Source organism: Triticum urartu, unplaced genomic scaffold (genome assembly GCF_056163025.1).
Source record: "Triticum urartu cultivar PI428250 unplaced genomic scaffold, HENAU_Tu73 scaffold2, whole genome shotgun sequence".
Taxonomy (NCBI): Eukaryota; Viridiplantae; Streptophyta; class Magnoliopsida; order Poales; family Poaceae; genus Triticum; species Triticum urartu.
Genome location: NW_028260368.1, coordinates 4,189,379 through 4,208,326, shown reverse-complemented (window position 1 = coordinate 4,208,326; position 18,948 = coordinate 4,189,379). Strand labels below are relative to the sequence as shown.

General features: G+C 37.3%; 4 non-coding genes across 4 annotated transcripts; 2 read left to right on the top strand and 2 right to left on the bottom strand.

Moving 5' to 3' along the window:
* Positions 1-5,912: 5,912 nt before the first annotated feature.
* TRNAF-GAA (transfer RNA phenylalanine (anticodon GAA)) lies at positions 5,913-5,985 on the bottom strand. The gene has a single exon. It is a non-coding gene; the product is annotated as a tRNA-Phe (tRNA).
* Positions 5,986-7,652: 1,667 nt separating this feature from the next.
* Positions 7,653-7,725, top strand: TRNAT-UGU (transfer RNA threonine (anticodon UGU)). Its single transcript has one exon. It is a non-coding gene; the product is annotated as a tRNA-Thr (tRNA).
* Positions 7,726-8,944: 1,219 nt separating this feature from the next.
* On the bottom strand, positions 8,945-9,031 carry TRNAS-GGA (transfer RNA serine (anticodon GGA)). The gene has a single exon. It is a non-coding gene; the product is annotated as a tRNA-Ser (tRNA).
* An 8,619-nt stretch (positions 9,032-17,650) lies between these two features.
* TRNAR-UCU (transfer RNA arginine (anticodon UCU)) lies at positions 17,651-17,722 on the top strand. Its single transcript has one exon. It is a non-coding gene; the product is annotated as a tRNA-Arg (tRNA).
* The last annotated feature ends 1,226 nt before the right edge of the window (positions 17,723-18,948 follow it).

The window sequence follows — 18,948 nt, the reverse complement described above, 5'->3', positions numbered from 1 at the left end:
AGTTAGAGCTGTAGCTATGAGTGCTACGGACGGGTTGATGAGAGGAATGGAAGTGATTGACACGGGAGCTCCTCTCAGTGTTCCGGTCGGTGGAGCTACTCTCGGACGAATTTTCAACGTTCTTGGGGAGCCTGTTGACAATTTGGGTCCTGTAGATAGTAGTGCAACGTTCCCTATTCATAGATCTGCGCCTGCCTTTATCGAGTTAGATACGAAATTATCCATCTTTGAAACAGGTATTAAGGTCGTCGATCTTTTAGCTCCTTATCGACGTGGAGGAAAAATAGGACTATTTGGGGGGGCTGGAGTAGGTAAAACAGTACTGATCATGGAATTAATCAATAACATTGCTAAAGCTCATGGGGGCGTATCCGTATTCGGTGGAGTAGGGGAACGGACTCGTGAAGGAAATGATCTTTATATGGAAATGAAGGAATCCGGAGTAATTAATGAAAAAAATATTGAGGAATCAAAGGTAGCTCTAGTCTATGGCCAAATGAATGAACCACCGGGAGCTCGTATGAGAGTTGGTTTAACTGCCCTAACTATGGCGGAATATTTCCGAGATGTTAATAAGCAAGACGTGCTTTTATTTATCGATAATATCTTTCGTTTTGTTCAAGCAGGATCAGAGGTATCCGCTTTATTAGGGAGAATGCCCTCCGCAGTGGGTTATCAACCTACTCTTAGTACAGAAATGGGTTCTTTGCAAGAAAGAATTGCTTCTACTAAAAAGGGATCTATAACTTCGATTCAAGCAGTTTATGTACCTGCAGACGATTTGACCGACCCTGCCCCTGCCACAACATTTGCACATTTGGATGCTACTACCGTACTTTCCAGAGGATTAGCTTCCAAGGGTATTTATCCAGCAGTAGATCCTTTAGATTCAACCTCGACTATGTTACAGCCTCGGATCGTTGGCAACGAACATTATGAAACTGCGCAAAGAGTTAAGGAAACTTTACAACGTTACAAAGAACTTCAGGACATTATCGCAATTCTTGGCTTGGATGAATTATCGGAAGAGGATCGTTTAACTGTAGCAAGAGCAAGAAAAATTGAGCGTTTCTTATCACAACCGTTCTTTGTGGCAGAAGTTTTTACTGGTTCTCCAGGAAAGTATGTTGCTCTTGCGGAAACTATTAGGGGATTTCAACTAATCCTTTCCGGAGAATTAGACGGCCTACCTGAACAGGCTTTTTATTTGGTGGGTAACATCGATGAAGCTAGCACGAAAGCTATAACCTTAGAAGAGGAGAACAAATCGAAGAAATGAAATTAAATCTTTATGTACTGACTCCTAAGCGAATTATTTGGGATTGTGAAGTGAAAGAAATCATTTTATCCACTAATAGTGGCCAAATTGGCGTATTACCAAACCACGCCCCCATTAACACAGCAGTAGATATGGGTCCTTTGAGAATACGCCTCCTCAACGACCAATGGTTAACAGCGATTCTGTGGAGCGGTTTTGCGAGAATAGTTAATAATGAGATCATCATTTTAGGAAATGATGCGGAACTGGGTAGTGATATTGATCCGGAAGAAGCTCAAAAGGCACTTGAAATAGCCGAAGCTAACTTGAGTAAAGCTGAGGGTACGAAAGATTTGGTTGAAGCGAAGCTCGCTCTCAGACGAGCTAGGATACGAATCGAGGCTGTCAATTGGATTCCCCCATCCAATTGAAGACAATCCAGTGGTTTATAGTTGATACAAAGAAAAAGGGAAGAGGGGTAGAAAAAGTTATTAGATAGCGAAGCGAAGTAAGTCCAATGCTATCTAGTAATTTTTCTACCTACTTACCTACTATTGGATTTGAACCAATGACTCCCGCCGTATGAAAGCAATACTCTAACCACTGAGTTAAGTAGGCAATTTATCACCACAAAGGAAGACCCATTACTTCGATCGATTATATATTGAATCCCTTTTCTAAGCAATACCGCTCTGTTATTGGTCTGTTATATACTAAATACTAAACTAAATACTAAACAGATACAGATCAAAGGGGTATCCTCTGGCATTAGAAAATATTCATCTTGACAAGAAATTATCTATATGTTAAGATATCTCTGATAAGGGCTATAGCTCAGTTCGGTAGAGCAACTCGTTTACACGTGCGCCAATGCTTTTCAAAGGAGCTTATTATGCAATGAACATAATCGATCTTATTGCAAAATCAATGTCTTACTTCATAGATTCGAGAGAATAGGAGAACAGTAGCCTGACAAACAGTCGGTTCAGTCCGATTCAGGTGCCAATTCAGGTGCCTAATCAAATAGAACCCTTATGGATTTGCTAGTTGATAAGGTAAATATCCAGCCCACTAAATGCTAGGCGTAATGAGGATAAGGGCCTCCAAAAAACTTCTTTTCGTTCTATGAACTTTAAGGTGTATGAAGTCTCATAGTTAACTCTTGCAGTGGAACGATAGAGACTCCATTTCACTTAGGTTGATTTAATTTAGACCGGAGGCAGACCTAAGTCAAGGTAATCCTCCTTTGAAACACTTTGGTATTGCTCCTAGATAGATCATAATACAAAAAATCAATCAGAGCACAGGGAGCCATCTCATTATCTTTCCGTAAAGAAAAACTATGGTGGACTAACTGATCTTTAAATCAGTTTATGAAAGAGCCCAATGCAAAAAAATGCATGTTGGGTCTTTGAAACAGTTCAAATCATTTCGATAATAATCCGTTTGATCTGTTTTACCGAGAAGGTCTACGGTTCGAATCCGTATAGCCCTAATATGCCCTTTTTTAGATTTTAGGATCTCTATCCTATGTTTTCTTTAGTTTAGTATAGTTTTCATTTTCTCATTAGTATTTGTTTATAGACTGGATAGGCGCCTGCGACATAGAATAGAGATAAAAGCATTACCAAAGGCTCATTCATCGAAAATCAAAATCATACAGACAGGAAAAGAAAAACGAATTTCTATCAAATCAATAGAAGAAAGGATCCTTTCCCTGATTTGAATCCCGTCCTCCTTCAAATAGGATATCTCTAGACTTCCCTATAATAACTGCAATGATTTTATCCATTTTGCGAATTCCTACTTTGTTTTAAGTATATTTATTACTTTGTTTATAGATACATTATGTAAATTGATCAACTTTAAATAGAAAAAATAAAGTAAAGAGTAAATAAGAAAACAGAATATTCTGTCTCATAGTTCTGAAATAGAGTTCTTTATTTTTATTTTATAGTATTACTTCTCATTAATTATACTGCATAGATTAGTCCTACTATCTTAATTAGGTTCTAATTTAGTAGTATTCTCATTTTTATTTAATAGTCTCTTATTATTTTATTATTAAATATTAAATAAAGGATAGAGCTATTCTTTTTTCTAGAGATTCTAGAGAAAGCGAGACAAAGTGAAACGAGAAAGTTTTCTTTATATAAGAATTAGATCTACATACACCATATCTAAATAGAATGGAAATCCAAAAGAAAGGGAGTTGGGATTCCATTGGATGAATCTTTAAAGAAGATGCAGCACAGAGGAAACAAAGGCTAAACTTAAACTAAGCGCTTTTGTTTGAACAAAAAAGATTCTTGTTTCACCGAGGAAAAGAGAGAAGTTCTGGATAAATTGACAATGCTGAATTGAATTGACTAATTTAAGTTCCGCCTATTCCACATTAATGGGAGTACATTATGTTTCTGCTTCACGAATATGATATTTTTTGGACATTTCTAATAATAGCAAGCCTTATTCCTATTTTGGCATTTTCGATTTCAGGACTTTTAGCCCCGGTTAGTGAAGGACCAGAGAAGCTTTCTAGTTATGAATCGGGTATAGAACCCATGGGAGGGGCTTGGGTACAATTCCGAATACGCTATTATATGTTTGCGCTCGTTTTTGTTGTTTTTGATGTGGAAACCGTCTTTCTATACCCTTGGGCAATGAGTTTCGACGTATTGGGTGTATCCGTTTTTATCGAAGCTTTGATTTTCGTGCTTATCTTAGTTGTTGGTTTAGTTTATGCATGGCGAAAAGGAGCCTTGGAATGGTCTTAACTGAATATTTAGACAAAAAAAAAGAAGGAAAAGATTCTATTGAGACAGTTATGAATTTGATTGAGTTTCCCTTACTTGACCAAACAAGTTCCAATTCTGTTATTTCAACTACACCAAATGATCTTTCGAATTGGTCAAGACTCTCCAGTTTATGGCCCCTTCTATACGGTACCAGTTGTTGTTTCATTGAATTTGCTTCATTAATAGGCTCACGATTCGACTTTGATCGTTATGGATTGGTACCAAGATCAAGTCCTAGGCAAGCAGACCTAATTTTAACAGCCGGTACGGTAACAATGAAAATGGCTCCCTCTTTAGTGAGATTATACGAGCAAATGCCTGAACCAAAATACGTCATTGCTATGGGAGCCTGTACTATTACAGGGGGAATGTTCATTACGGATTCCTATAGTACTGTTCGGGGAGTTGATAAGTTAATTCCTGTGGATGTCTACTTGCCGGGCTGCCCACCTAAACCGGAGGCAGTTATAGATGCCCTAACAAAACTTCGTAAGAAGATATCGCGAGAAATAGTTGAGGATCAAACTCTATCTCAAAATAAAAATAGATGTTTTACTACCAGTCACAAGCTTTATGTTAGGCGCAGTACTCATACAGGAACTTATGAGCAAGAATTGCTCTATCAATCACCATCTACATTAGATATATCTTCTGAAACTTTTTTCAAATCCAAAAGTTCAGTACCTTCCTACAAATTAGTGAATTAGGAGAGGGGCTCTTTTGTGTAGAAAAATAAAAAGCAGGGCAATCTTTCAAACTTGCATCCGAAATGTGAAATATTTATACAAAGAGGGAGAGATGAAGACAATGCAGCAGGGTTGGTTATCTAATTGGCTAGTCAAACATGAGGTGGTTCATAGATCTTTGGGCTTTGATCACCGAGGAATAGAGACTTTACAAATAAAAGCAGGGGATTGGGATTCCATTGCTGTCATTTTATATGTATATGGTTACAATTATTTACGCTCCCAATGTGCTTATGATGTAGCACCCGGTGGATCTTTAGCTAGCGTGTATCATCTTACGAGAATACAATATGGTATAGATAATCCAGAAGAAGTCTGCATAAAAGTCTTTGCCCAAAAGGATAATCCTAGAATTCCGTCTGTCTTCTGGATTTGGAGAAGTGCCGATTTTCAAGAACGCGAATCTTATGATATGGTGGGAATCTCTTATGATAATCATCCGCGCCTTAAACGTATCCTAATGCCTGAAAGTTGGATAGGCTGGCCCTTACGTAAGGATTATATAACCCCCAATTTTTATGAAATACAAGATGCTCATTGAATGATAAGAAATTCATGCTCACTTATACAACACAACTCCAGATTTTATTCAAGTCAAGGAATATTTTTAGGTTCTTTTCCTAGATGAAACGGAATACCTATTTATAATTAATTCCTAATTATACAAAAGCATTCCAGATAGACTGAGCAAAAAAAGGGTTTCATTTGGATTCCCCTATTTTGAAAATCGCATATTAATTTCCTTCATATGAACAGAAAAATAGGATGACTCAAAGAAGTTCTCTACCAGGAACTTTGTACCGCGCACATTACTTAGCACAACTAGGAAAATAAGATAAGATAAAGATAAGCAAGACTAAAAAAATATTCGTCGGAATAGCGGAATACAAAATTAAGAAACGCAAAAAAATAAAGGGGAATCTCACCCCCTTCTTTATCATAAAGAAAAGATATATTTTAAAACTTCTTTAAAAAGAAAAAGAAGTGCCTCTATATTTATATTATAGATTTATCCACTTAGATGAATAAATATTATTAATGAATATGTATCACAATCCATCTCGAGGTATTTGGATCAATACCTATTCGGTGGATCTTTTTTTTTTTTTTCTCTGCCAGGAACCAGATTTGAACTGGTGACACGAGGATTTTCAGTCCTCTGCTCTACCAACTGAGCTATCCTGACCTTTTCTTGTGCATCATCCTAGTAGAGTATTTGTATCTATGTCAATTAAAAGGACTAAAAATTAATTAAAGTATTTCAAATTTTAAATTTGAAAATGGGGGGGGTAGTCCTATGCATTGTGCATGGTTTACTTAAATAAAACTTAAAAATAGAGTGAATAACCAAGATTTCTTGCCGATACTCTAATAAAAAAGAAATCTATTCAATGAATAGGATAAGATCCATTGAGTTCTCTTCGCATTCCTTTGTGAAAGAGTAGAATGAGAAAGCTAATGAATCTTAAACCCATTGCATTGATAAAAAGAAAAAAAAGTGCATTGATAAAAAGAAAAAAAAAAAGAGGATAAATAATAATAATATAGTATAGTTAGGGAATAAAAGAGGATTTGGGGATAGAGGGACTTGAACCCTCACAACTTATAAAGTCGACGGATTTTCCTTTTACTAGAAATTTCATTGTTGTCAGTATTGACATGTAGAATGGGACTCTCTCTTTGTCCTCGTCCGATTAATCCACTTTTTTAAAGATCTCGAAAACTTTGAATTTTAATTGAAGAATTTGATTATTCAATATTCGATTGGAGTGGATTCACAATAATGAAAAAAAAAAATTATGATATGAGTTTTTTATTTCATAATCATTATCATTTCTAATTTCATTTTTAAAAAAGATAAAGAACCTATATTATAATTAGAATATAATATGAGTTCTGTGATTAATCGTTTGCTATGTCAGTATCTATACGTGTTTATTAAATGTATAAGGTATAAAACCCCTCTTTCTCTAATTTAGAACTAGAAGGAATTCCACTAACAACACAACGTAATTAACTCGATTCGTTAGAACAGCTTCCATTGAGTCTCTGCACCTATCCTTTTCCTTTGTATTCTAGTTCGAGAACCCCTTGTTTTCTCAAAACACGGATTTGGCTCAGGATTGCCCTTTTTTAATTCCAGGGTTTCTCTGAATTTGGAAGTTACCACTTAGCAGGTTTCCATACCAAGGCTCAATACAATCAAGTCCGTAGCGTCTACCGATTTCGCCATATCCCCATTTCCCTCTTCTTTGAGACCAGGATTCCTTGTGTAATTTCATCCATCTCTTAGTTTTTTTTTTGAATCATTGAGTTCATCACTCAACGTAGTCTAGCAGTTCAGTTCGACTCTATTTGAGAGACCTCGCTTGCTTATTGCAATTCAGAATTGAATTGATTCTATCCTTGATGTATTTGCAATTCAATCCGAATCAATATATCCAAAAGTTTTTATCTCCCCCACCTCCCGTCTTACTTTTTTATAGTATTCAAAATTATACTATAACGCTTGATATTTATTCTTTTTTTCTAATCAGAATTAGCAATTTTATTTACTCTGACTCTATGTTCCCCTTAGTGAAATATTAATCCTCAAATTATTAACAAATAATAAAGTCTATAATGATCGAATGAAAATACCAATAAATTCTATAATTTTATTTTTTAATATCCTATAGTTAAGCATATCAAGCTAACTTTATCTTTAAGAAGTTTTAGTATTTTTTTATTTTTATAAGTATAACTTCAAATTTAGAACTAGTTAATAGCTAAGATTAATAACTAATATCTGAGATTTTACGGATTTCCTATACTATACCTATTTCTATTTGTTACACTATTTCCGTTATGTAAGCCCACTTAGCTCAGAGGTTAGAGCATCGCATTTGTAATGCGAGGGTCATCGGTTCAAATCCGATAGTCGGCTTTTTTTTCTCTATCGATGTTCTACGAACAAGAATCTCTTTTTTTCCGAATTAAATGGAGAATCCAGGATCTTTTATGTTTTTTACCTTACAATTTTGCTAGATACAAAACAATAAAATAAATAATATATATACAAAAAAAAAAGATTTTGATGAAATTCCATTTTTTGGGGTACTTTAGTTGATTTTACTCTGTTTATCCTGTAGTTTAATTCAGTTTTAATTTCGATGTATTCTGTAATGTAAATACAATGAAATTAATTGTGTAAAATGAAATTTCAATAAAATAAAAAAAGGAGTCTTCATGTCCCGTTATCGAGGACCTCGTTTAAAAAAAATACGCCGTCTGGGAGCTTTACCAGGACTCACTAGAAAAACACCTAAATCCGGAAGTAATCTTAAAAAAAAATTCAATTCTGGGAAAAAGGAGCAATATCGTATTCGTCTTCAAGAAAAACAGAAATTGCGTTTTCATTATGGTCTGACAGAACGACAATTACTTAGATATGTACATATCGCTGGAAAAGCAAAAAGGTCAACAGGCCAGGTTTTACTACAATTACTTGAAATGCGTTTGGATAATATCCTTTTTCGATTGGGTATGGCTTCAACCATTCCTGGGGCCCGCCAATTAGTCAACCATAGACATATTTTAGTTAATGGTCGTATAGTCAATATACCAAGTTTTCGTTGCAAACCCCGAGATATTATTACTACGAAAGATAACCAAAGATCAAAAGGTCTGGTTCAAAATTATATTGCTTCATCGGACCCGGGGAAATTGCCAAAGCATTTGGCGATTGACACGTTGGAATATAAAGGACTAGTAAATAAAATCCTAGATAGGAAGTGGGTCGGTCTCAAAATAAATGAGTTGTTAGTTGTAGAATATTACTCTCGTCAGACTTGAACTTAACGAAAAAAGGAAAGGTTCATAGAATTTTCTTCCCCTTCCCCTTTCCCCGAACTAAATCGCCCTAAGACCATTACCATTAATTTGTATTTTCCCATCAACTAGCTAAAATTGATTAACCCTAGGATTAGGATCCTTTTTTCTTTTTTCCTCTATGTGTATTTTACATACCACAGTAATTTGCTATAGAGAATTTCTAATTTCTATTAAATCAAAATAAGATAATATAAGATATTATATTATTGCTGGAAAAAATTGTTATTTGATTTGATACATTGTGATCCTTAACGTTGATGAATTAAGAAAAACGGAAAGAGAGGGATTCGAACCCTCGGTAAACAAAAGTCTACATAGCAGTTCCAATGCTACGCCTTGAACCGCTCGGCCATCTCTCCTACATAACTTATTATGGAAAATAAACTGAGTGAATAGCGAGTTTTCTTATTCCTGCAGTACAGGTACAACCGCAACCACTCGGGGGTTCCATAGTTCTATTGGAAAAATTCCTTTTGATCTAAGTGGAAGGATACAGGATTTTTTACTAGAAATTGCGCTCGCTATAAAATAAAAGTTTTAATTTGGGTTTTCCCGCAACTAAAGAAAAAGAAAATGGAAGAATTCTTCTTATTGCATAATAAAATAAAGAAACCTTAGAATTCCGTTTGCATAAGATACGCTACACCATACTATCGAAATCAAAAATAGGGTATGAGACAATTAATAACTTTGAAAACACGAAATAGTTGATAACATAAGTTGTTGTTCAGAAATAGGAAAGTGGAATGAAATCCAGTCTTAGTCAAATATTTCATATCTCTTCGTGTCCAAGCAGAAGGAAAAGGATACAATTTGAGCTGAGCGGAAAATCCATATCTCTCTTATCCATTTAAAGCATATGGATTTAGAGTAGAGCATATGGATCAATCTATTTATAATTATAAGAATCGAATGTGTTTGTTTTTATGTTATTTTGTGAAGGAATGAAAACAATTCTATATAGAATGGGTTGGGAATTATGCCTAGATCCCGTGGAAATGGAAATTTCATTGATAAGACCTCCTCAATTGTAGCCAATATTTTATTGCGAATAATTCCGACAACCTCAGGAGAAAAAAAGGCATTTACTTATTATAGAGATGGTGCGATTTGACTCTTTTTTTTGCTTTTTTTTAGCCCTACCTATACCTCAGTCTTACGAAAAAGAGAGGGGGGTTGGCATAGAGAGAACCAAATTTGTAAAGCAAACAAACCCACGCTTCGGGAAGGTGAGGCGAACTAACAATTCCTTCCGTCGTGTATCCTCGATTGATGCGGCTTCAGATACTTCAATTGTAGATTTGAGTATTGAGCGAAAGGTTACACCTACAGGATATGGTATGGTATGGATTACAGGCCAATCCTACTCTATTAGTATCCGTAGGCAGCATAGGGGAGAAAAGCACTACACCTAGAAATAGGAATCAACAAGAGAAAAACTTTGTTAGAAATTACCCCTTTCCTGATCGGTATCAGGGCTGGGAAGAATGGTTGGGATAACAAACAACCATCAGGTTTGTACTTTGGATACCCCTATAACCATCAAAGATCGTTGAAGTAGCTAATTCCTCTAAATAGGAGGCGTTGAGAACAAAGAAATTATTGGAGCTATCGTTTTCCTCTAGCATTAATAGAATTCATTGGTGTTAAGAAAAACCTCTTGTGGGAAGGTTGGCTAGAGATTTCTTGGAAAAATACCAGCCCCTTTCGGTTCATAATGAGACGGGACTAATTCTATTTTGATTCTATAGATTATTTCGCTTAGTACTATTATGTACAGAAGGGAGGAGCCGTATGAGATGAAAACCTCATGTACGGTTTTGGAACGGAGATTTTTTGAATAGAATGAACGACCGTAACGGATGTTGGCTCAATCCGAAGGAAATTATGCGGAAGCTTTGCAAAATTATTATGAAGCTACGCGACTAGAAATCGATCCCTATGATCGAAGTTATATACTCTATAACATAGGCCTTATACACACAAGCAATGGAGAGCATACAAAGGCTTTGGAATATTATTTCCGGGCACTAGAACGAAACCCCTTCTTACCGCAAGCTTTTAATAATATGGCCGTGATCTGTCATTACGTGCGACTATCTCCACTATAGAAAGAAAAAAAAAAAAGAGAGGATCAAATTTTCTAGTAAATACTAGAAAAAAAGGGCTTTCTACATAGGGATCGTAAAAACAACGATTTTTCCCTATCAGCTGTAGGAAGGAAGGACACTTCACGAGAATCAAAAAACGAAGAAAGTATGGCCTATACTACTACTCTATGGATAAAGTTTCTCAAATTGATAGAGAAAGCACCGTAAAGATCAATTAGTGAGCGACTGGGTCGATACAACTAAAAAAAACTGCTTACTTATCCCATGATATGGGGCAAAATTTAGGAATCCGCTTATGTAATAGAGCCGATCCACTAAGGGATTAAGCAGCGGTGTAGTATCAGATCCCAAAGATAGTAAGTTCTTTTTTCTTTCTTATGGAAAAAAGTCTTTTTCAAGGATTCTATAGAGATTTCATATATGAAACCGGGATAGTTACCTCTCAGAAAATTTGAACGAAGGCTCTATATCTATCTATGCTTCATTCTTCTGAAGGTGGGAAAAAAGATCAAACTGATTATTGATAAAAATTAGGGTTTGAAACTTAGGTAATTAATTTCTTCTGCTTAACCCAAGAACAAATTGGATCGATTTTTGATAAATCGAATTCAGTTAAGATAGGGGAAATTCAGATAGCAATTTCTGAGCCGTATGAGGTAGGAAACTCTCAAGTACGGTTCTAAGGGAAGGAACTTCCTATTCCGACCGAGGAGAACAGGCCATTCTACAGGGTGATTCGGAAATTGCGGAAGCTTGGTTTGATCAAGCTGCTGAATATTGGAAACAAGCTATAGCGCTTACTCCGGGAAATTATATTGAAGCACAGAACTGGTTGAAGATTACGAAGCGCTTTGAATTTGAATAAGACCATGCTCCTTCTTTTTCATAAAATGGGTGGTTTGGTTGTTGATCCATTAATCAAATAAATTAGGTCGTAAGATCGAATCAAGAATTTCATTATATCCATTTCTTATACCTTCTATTTTATATGATATTTCATAAGAATAAACCATAGGGATAGGGTCTAGAATAGAAGTAATAAAGTGAATAAAAAGAGGGGGCAATCTAAATATTGCTAATATATTAGGACCATCTTATTAATAATTCTAATGAGTTATCTTGGAATTTAGAATCAAATAAAAAACCCTATATTATGCTCAAGGAAAGTAGATATAGATAGGAGCTTATGCCCTCAAAAAAAATACACTAGTTTCTTAAATTAAAAATAAAAAAGATTTTTTTCTTACGTCGAGAAATATTTGTTTTTCAAGATAAACAATGTCCGTTAGGCACCTAATCTTTATGTCATAATAGACCCGAACACTTGCCTCGGATTGACTTCAATATATAATTGCTCCAGTGAATAACTAAAAAAAAAATAGAAGGATGGTAGATAGTAAAGAAAAGAACTAATCACAATATCTATCTTTCAAAATCTATCTTTCAAAATCTATCTTTCAAAATATATATCTTTCAAAGATTCACTAAAAAGACAGTTGGCGGGTCTCTTTGTATGTCTTGTCCGGAAAGAGGAGGACTTAATGATTATTCGTTCGCCGGAACCAGAAGTAAAAATTGTTGTGGATAGGGATCCTGTAAAAACATCTTTTGAGGAATGGGCCAGACCCGGCCATTTCTCAAGAACACTAGCTAAGGGCCCTGATACTACCACTTGGATCTGGAACCTACATGCTGATGCTCACGATTTCGATAGTCATACTGGTGATTTGGAGGAGATTTCTCGAAAAGTCTTTAGTGCTCATTTCGGGCAACTTTCCATTATCTTTCTTTGGTTGAGTGGCATGTACTTTCATGGCGCCCGTTTTTCCAATTATGAAGCATGGCTAAGTGATCCTACTCACATTGGACCCAGTGCTCAGGTAGTTTGGCCTATAGTAGGGCAAGAAATATTGAATGGTGATGTAGGCGGGGGTTTCCGAGGAATCCAAATAACCTCTGGTTTTTTTCAGCTTTGGCGAGCATCTGGAATAACTAGTGAATTACAACTCTATTGTACTGCAATTGGTGCATTGATTTTTGCAGCGTTAATGCTTTTTGCTGGTTGGTTCCATTATCACAAAGCCGCTCCCAAATTGGCCTGGTTCCAAGATGTAGAATCCATGTTGAATCACCACTTAGCGGGATTATTAGGACTTGGGTCTCTTTCTTGGGCGGGGCACCAAATTCATGTATCTTTACCAATTAACCAATTTCTTGACGCTGGGGTGGATCCTAAAGAGATACCACTTCCTCATGAATTTATCTTGAATCGGGACCTTTTGGCTCAACTTTATCCTAGTTTTGCCGAAGGAGCAACCCCTTTTTTCACTTTAAATTGGTCCAAATACGCAGAATTTCTGACTTTTCGCGGAGGACTAGATCCAGTAACCGGTGGTCTCTGGCTGACCGATATTGCGCACCATCATTTAGCTATTGCTATTCTTTTCCTAATCGCAGGTCATATGTATAGGACCAATTGGGGTATTGGCCATGGACTTAAAGATATTTTGGAGGCTCACAAGGGCCCATTTACAGGACAAGGCCATAAGGGTCTTTATGAAATCTTAACAACGTCATGGCATGCTCAATTATCTCTTAACCTAGCTATGCTAGGCTCTACAACCATTGTTGTAGCTCATCATATGTATTCTATGCCTCCCTATCCATACCTAGCTACTGACTATGGTACACAACTTTCCTTGTTCACACACCACATGTGGATTGGCGGATTTCTAATAGTCGGTGCTGCTGCACATGCAGCAATTTTTATGGTAAGAGACTATGATCCAACTACTCGATACAACGATCTATTAGATCGCGTCCTTAGACACCGCGATGCAATCATATCCCACCTTAACTGGGTATGTATATTTCTAGGTTTTCACAGTTTTGGCTTGTACATTCATAATGATACCATGAGTGCTTTAGGCCGTCCACAAGATATGTTTTCGGATACTGCCATACAATTACAACCTATCTTTGCTCAATGGGTACAAAATATCCATGCTACTGCGCCTGGCGTAACAGCTCCTGGTGCAACAACAAGTACTAGCTTAACGTGGGGAGGCGGCGAGTTAGTAGCAGTAGGTGGCAAAGTGGCTTTGTTACCTATTCCATTAGGAACCGCAGATTTTTTAGTCCATCACATTCATGCATTTACCATACATGTGACTGTATTAATACTTTTGAAAGGTGTTTTATTTGCTCGGAGTTCCCGTTTGATACCCGATAAAGCAAATCTAGGTTTTCGCTTTCCTTGCGATGGGCCTGGCCGAGGGGGAACATGTCAAGTATCCGCCTGGGATCATGTTTTCTTAGGTTTATTCTGGATGTACAATGCAATTTCGGTAGTCATTTTCCATTTCAGTTGGAAAATGCAGTCGGATGTTTGGGGTACTATAAGTGATCAAGGGGTGGTAACTCATATTACAGGGGGAAACTTTGCACAGAGTTCCATTACGATTAATGGGTGGCTTCGAGATTTCTTGTGGGCACAGGCATCGCAAGTCATTCAGTCTTATGGTTCTTCATTATCTGCATATGGTCTTTTTTTCTTAGGTGCTCATTTTGTCTGGGCCTTCAGTTTAATGTTTTTATTCAGCGGCCGTGGTTATTGGCAAGAACTCATTGAATCTATCGTTTGGGCTCATAACAAATTAAAAGTTGCTCCTGCTACTCAGCCTAGAGCCTTGAGCATTATACAAGGACGCGCTGTAGGAGTAACCCATTACCTTCTGGGTGGAATTGCCACGACATGGGCATTCTTCTTAGCGAGAATTATTGCAGTAGGATAGTGGCTAGGAGGATTTGAAAGGCATTATGGAATTAAGATTTCCCAGGTTTAGCCAAGGCTTAGCTCAGGACCCCACTACTCGTCGTATTTGGTTTGGTATTGCTACCGCACATGATTTCGAAAGTCATGATGATATTACTGAAGAACGTCTTTATCAGAACATTTTTGCTTCTCACTTTGGGCAATTAGCAATAATCTTTCTATGGACGTCCGGAAATCTGTTTCATGTAGCTTGGCAAGGAAATTTTGAATCATGGATACAGGATCCTTTACACGTAAGACCTATTGCTCATGCGATTTGGGATCCTCATTTTGGTCAACCCGCTGTGGAAGCCTTTACTCGAGGAGGTGCTGCTGGTCCAGTGAATATTGCTTATTCTGGAGTTTATCAGTGGTGGTATACAATAGGATTACGCACCAATGAGGATCTTTATACTGGAGCTCTTTTTCTATTATTTCTTTCTACGCTGTCCTTAATAGCGGGTTGGTTACATCTACAACCCAAATGGAAACCAAGCCTTTCGTGGTTCAAAAACGCGGAATCTCGTCTCAATCATCATTTGTCAGGACTTTTCGGGGTAAGTTCTTTGGCTTGGACAGGACATTTAGTTCATGTTGCTATTCCCGCATCCAGGGGGGAGTACGTTCGATGGAATAATTTCTTAGATGTATTACCCTATCCCCAGGGGTTGGGACCCCTTTTGACGGGTCAATGGAATCTTTATGCCCAAAACCCTGATTCGAGTAATCATTTATTTGGTACCGCTCAAGGAGCGGGAACTGCCATTCTAACTCTTCTTGGGGGATTCCATCCACAAACACAAAGTTTGTGGCTGACCGATATGGCTCACCATCATTTAGCTATTGCATTTATTTTTCTCATTGCCGGTCACATGTATCGAACTAACTTCGGAATTGGGCACAGTATTAAAGATCTTTTAGAAGCGCATACTCCTCCGGGGGGTCGATTAGGGCGTGGGCATAAGGGCCTTTATGACACAATCAACAATTCGATTCATTTTCAGTTAGGTCTTGCTCTAGCTTCTTTAGGGGTTATTACTTCCTTAGTAGCTCAACATATGTACTCTTTACCTCCTTATGCATTCATAGCACAAGACTTTACTACTCAAGCTGCTTTATATACTCATCACCAATATATTGCAGGGTTCATCATGACAGGGGCTTTTGCTCATGGAGCTATTTTTTTCATTAGGGATTACAATCCGGAACAGAATGAGGATAATGTATTGGCAAGAATGTTAGACCATAAAGAAGCTATCATATCTCATTTAAGTTGGGCTAGCCTCTTTCTAGGATTCCATACCTTGGGCCTTTATGTTCATAACGACGTCATGCTTGCTTTTGGTACTCCAGAAAAGCAAATCTTGATCGAACCTATATTTGCCCAATGGATACAATCTGCTCATGGCAAGACGACATATGGGTTCGATATACTCTTATCTTCAACGAATGGCCCCGCTTTCAATGCGGGTCGAAGCCTATGGTTGCCCGGATGGTTGAATGCTGTTAATGAGAATAGTAATTCGCTTTTCTTAACAATAGGACCTGGGGATTTCTTGGTTCATCATGCTATTGCTCTAGGTTTGCATACAACTACATTGATTTTAGTAAAGGGCGCTTTAGATGCACGCGGTTCCAAATTAATGCCAGATAAAAAGGATTTTGGATATAGTTTTCCTTGTGACGGCCCAGGGCGCGGCGGTACTTGTGATATTTCTGCTTGGGACGCATTTTATTTGGCAGTTTTCTGGATGTTAAATACCATTGGGTGGGTTACTTTTTATTGGCATTGGAAACATATCACATTATGGCAGGGCAACGTTTCACAATTTAATGAATCCTCCACTTATTTGATGGGATGGTTAAGAGATTACCTATGGTTAAACTCTTCACAACTTATCAATGGATATAATCCTTTTGGGATGAATAGTTTATCGGTATGGGCGTGGATGTTCTTATTTGGACATCTTGTTTGGGCTACTGGATTTATGTTCTTAATTTCCTGGCGGGGGTATTGGCAGGAATTAATTGAGACTTTAGCATGGGCTCATGAACGCACACCTTTAGCTAATTTAATTCGCTGGAGAGATAAGCCCGTGGCTCTTTCCATTGTGCAAGCAAGATTGGTTGGATTAGCTCACTTTTCCGTGGGTTATATATTCACTTATGCAGCTTTCTTGATTGCCTCAACATCAGGCAAGTTTGGTTAATTTAGTTTGTTTTTTTGTACTGTATCAGCACCTAGTTCATTACTCTTGATAGAGAGGGAGGATCTGCCTTTTTAGATTTCTTTTTCTATTTATTTTTCCATCTAGGATTAGAACCGTATACTTGGTAATAATAGCAACGACACATTATGGCAAAAAAAAGTTTGATTCAGAGGGAGAAGAAGCGGCAGAAATTAGAACAGAAATATCATTTGATTCGTCAATCTTTAAAAAAAAAGATAAGAAGCAAAGTTTCTCCCTTGAGTTTGAGTGAAAAAACGAAAATGCGAGAAAAATTGCAATCCCTACCGCGTAATAGTGCACCTACACGCCTTCATCGACGTTGTTTTTTGACCGGAAGACCTAGAGCTAACTATCGACATTTTGGGCTATCCGGACACGTACTTCGAGAAATGGTTTATGAATGTTTGTTACCGGGTGCAACAAGATCCAGTTGGTAAGGATAAAATACCCTTTCGTATTTGTATGGATTTCTGGAATTGATAATCATAGAGGAGCCCTCTTTACCATTCTGTATAAATGGACTATTCTATTTGTATAGATATTGGTAGAGGGGCGTATCCAACCCTCTTTTATCCACTAGTTACCCCTCTTTAGTTTAAGAGTATAGAGCAGTTTGGTAGCTCATAAGGCTCATAACCTTGGGGTTGCGGGTTCGATTCCCACTACCGCCTCCATACTCCTTCTTTATGATATATGCATGATATAATATATACATCATGCATTTGTATCTGGATTTTTTGATTTCCTAAAAGAGTTTTGGTCTAACAGTTTTTTCTCGGAAGAAGCAAAAAAATAAAAGAAAGAATAAAATATGAAAGAAAAGCGTCCATTGTCTAATGGATAGGACAGAGGTCTTCTAAACCTTTGGTATAGGTTCAAATCCTATTGGACGCAATCTTATTTCTATCTATTCTTTAAATAACTATACTAAACTAAAAACAAAGAAAACTTTTTTGCATGATTCAAATGAAAAAGCTTTCTCAACGATTCCTATTCTACTAACAAGAGTAGACATGCAAAATTTATTTGTTACTGAAGAGAAAACCGTTCCAGCTGTTCCTGAATAGCTTCCTTCAAAAGGATTTCCGCTTGCTCGGTGAATGTCTTGCTAGAAGATATAATTTCTTGGAATTGAGGTTTAGTATCTTTTAGATGTTTACGTAACTCATCCAGAAATTTATTTACCTGTTCAATTTCTAACGAATCAAGATATCCTCTTGTTCCGGTATAAATAGTAGCTATCTGCTCTTCCACTGGGAGAGGATTTGCCTGGGATTGTTTAAGCAATTCCCTTAATCGTCGACCCCTTGCCAATTGATTCTGACTTGTTTTATCGAGAGCAGAGGCGAATTGTGCAAAGGCTTGTAACTCTGCGAATTGCGCTAGTTCCAATTTTGATTTGCCAGCTACTTGTTTCATGGCTTTAATTTGAGCCGCGGATCCTACTCTGGAAACAGAAATACCCACATTAATAGCGGGTCGAATTCCGGCATTGAATAGATCCGCAGATAAGAATATTTGTCCATCTGTAATGGAGATTACATTAGTAGGAATATAGGCGGAAACGTCTCCAGATTGAGTCTCAACTATTGGTAAAGCGGTCATACTTCCTTCGCCTAAAAGAGAATTTAATTTAGCGGCTCTTTCTAAAAGGCGTGAATGCAAATAAAAAACATCCCCTGGATAAGCCTCACGTCCGGGAGGTCTTCTTAATAGAAGGGACATTTGGCGATAAGCTTGTGCCTGTTTGGAGAGATCATCATAAATTATTAAAGTATGCCGTTCGCGGTACATAAAATACTCAGCCAGGGCTGCTCCCGTATAAGGAGCGAGGTATTGTAATGTAGCAGGTGAATCCGCCATTTCAGCTACTACAATAGTGTATTCCATGGCCCCCTCCTCATGGAAAGTAGTTACTACTTGAGCTACGGAGGATGCTCTTTGACCGATAGCTACATAAACACATATTACACCTTGCCCTTTTTGATTGAGAATTGTATCTGTGGCTACTGCTGTTTTGCCAGTCTGTCTGTCCCCAATAATTAACTCTCGCTGACCGCGCCCTATAGGGATCATCGAATCGATAGCAATAAGCCCTGTTTGAAGAGGTTCGTATACGG